Source organism: Octopus bimaculoides, chromosome 2 (assembly GCF_001194135.2).
Source record: "Octopus bimaculoides isolate UCB-OBI-ISO-001 chromosome 2, ASM119413v2, whole genome shotgun sequence".
Lineage (NCBI taxonomy): Eukaryota > Metazoa > Mollusca > Cephalopoda > Octopoda > Octopodidae > Octopus > Octopus bimaculoides.
This window is the reverse complement of record NC_068982.1, coordinates 185,719,030-185,721,516: the sequence shown is the minus strand read 5'-3', so window position 1 is coordinate 185,721,516 and position 2,487 is coordinate 185,719,030. Positions and strand designations below refer to the sequence as shown.

The 2,487-nt window shown below is 42.3% G+C and overlaps 1 protein-coding gene across 1 annotated transcript in view; it reads left to right on the top strand.

Annotated features, from left to right (window-relative positions):
* Positions 1-2,487, top strand: part of LOC106872598 (adenylate kinase isoenzyme 5) — a 58,050-nt gene that overhangs the window by 3,486 nt on the left and 52,077 nt on the right. The window lies entirely within an intron of this gene.

The following is a 2,487-nucleotide window of genomic DNA, read 5'->3' as shown; positions in this document are numbered from 1 at the left end:
TGTTGCTGCTGGTGTCGTGTGGTACACGGAACAGTCTCTATAGAGAAACTGGACCGAGACAAACTTGGCCGCCGAGTTAAAGCTATTTATAACAAACTATTGGCTCCCGATGGCTTCAGTTTAATACTCTATCACGTGACCTTATTAGGGGCCATGATTGGTCAGTTTGCGTTCTGGCGGGAAAGGTTCGAAGAATTTGCCGCTTCAAATAATAATCAGTCACGTGATGACAAGGCTGGTGTTTTCCCCTACGTTTGCGTTTGTTTATATTTAAATGAGAAGAATGGCGATAGCAGTTTTGTATCTAGTGACGATAGGTAGTTTTGTATGTAATGGCGAACGAGGTGTTAGTTTCACTACATATATATATATGAAGCAAAATAGCTAGTTTAAAATTTCTAAATGAGATATGAGTAGTAACAATACTAAACAGTAAAGTTTGCTTGTCAACATAAGGTGGCTGTATCCAGAACTATGTTACTACCTTTTAACCCTAGGAAAACATCTTTTCCACCTGGTTATCAACACACAATCTGTGTCTGATATAATTGTGAGCAAGGGAATGAATTACTCCCCTCTAACTTTAGCAGGACCAGTAGACCATGGTTTCTAGGTCTTTTCCCGTCATTGGTACTGGATAGCCAGCAGGTTGTTCTAAATAGTTCTGGATAGAACAGCCACCTTAGGTTGGCAAATAAACTTTACCATTTATATATCATCATCATCATTTAACGTCCATTGTCCATGCTGGCATGTGTTGGATGGGTTGACCAGGCTGGTACGCTGGAAGGCTGCACCAGACTCTAGTCTGATTTGGCATGGCTTTCTACAGCTGGATACCCTTCTTATGCCAAACACTCCGAGAGTGTAATGGGTGCTTTTACTTGCCACCAACACAGATGCCATTTGTGTGACACTGGGGTGCTTTTACATGTTACTCGCATGGGTGCCAATTCTTGTGACACCAGTATCTTCCACAACTACAATTTTGCTCAGCTTGATGGGTCTTCTTCTCAAGCATGATATAAAGCCAAAGGTTTTGGTCATTGCTTCCATGAAGCCCAACACTTGAAAGGTGTTCTTTACATGCCACCAGCACGGGTGCAATTGGCTTCACAGGTCCTCTCAACCACAGCACATCACCAAAGGTCTCGGTCACTAGTCATTGCCTCTACGAGGCTCAAAGTTCGAAGATCATGCTTTACCACCTCATTCCTTGTCTTCTTGGGTCTACCTCTACCACAGGTTCCCTCCACAGTTAGAGATTGGCAATTCTTTACACAGCTGTCCTCATACATACACATCACATGACCATATCAGCACAATCGTCTCTCTTGCACACCACATCTGATGCCTCTAATGCCTAACTTTTCTTTCAAGATGCTTACACTTTGTTGAACATGCACACTGACATTGCACATCCAGCAAAGCATACTGGCTTCATTTCTTTCAAGCCTACCCATGTCCTCGGCTGTCACAGCCCATGTTTCACTGCCATGCAACATAGTTGTCTGCACACAGGCATCAAACAATCTCCCTTACACTCTGAGAGAGAGGCCCTTTGTTGCCAACAGGGGCAGGAGCTCTCTGAACTTTGCCTGTCCTAATCTTATTCTCACAGCTATGCTCTCAGAGTATCTACCTCCAATATATATATATATATATATATATATACAGGGTGCAGTAAATATATTGTCATCTAAATTACCCAAAAATGAAAATAATACCGACATCTCATTTAACAGATGTATTCACCAAAATTACATAAAAATATTTCAAAGTACTAAAGAGTAAATTTATTCAATAAAATCGCCACTGACTTCAACCATGACCTCCAGACGACTTTGGAATCTCTTGCAACTCTTCTGGATGGTCTCCTTGTTTAAGTTGGTGAATGCTGCCATAATCCTTGCCTTCGGTTCATCTTTGGTATAACAAAGAGTTTTGTTGGTCTCCCACTCAACTGCACCTCACACATAATAACGAAGGGGGTTGCAGTCGGGGGAGTTAGGTGGCCAGATGTTAGGGGTAGTATGGTCACAGAAATCGTCTGACAGCCATAACTGGGTTCTCCTGCTTGTATGGCATGATGCAGAATCCTGTTACCTGACATAGGGTCTTCCAGCAGCCACCCTCTTGAACCAGGGCAGCACTACCTCCTCCAGGCACTTGATGTAGACCTCTATGTTGAGTTTGAGGCCATGTGGGAAGATGAATGGAAACATAACGTTGCTATCACTAGTGATCACTCCAAACACCATGATGTTGACTGGATGTCTGATATTTATCACTCTTGGTACATGTTTTGGGGACTCAGCAATCCAACAGTTGTTCTGTGTGTTCACCATTTGTTCGTATTGAAGCTTCCGGCATGAATGCCAAGCTGTGTAGTTGACAAAATCAAAAGCAAGCAATGCGCATGCATGAAATTAAAAATATAAAATGGCAACAATTTACCCATTGCACCCTGTTATATATTTATATATA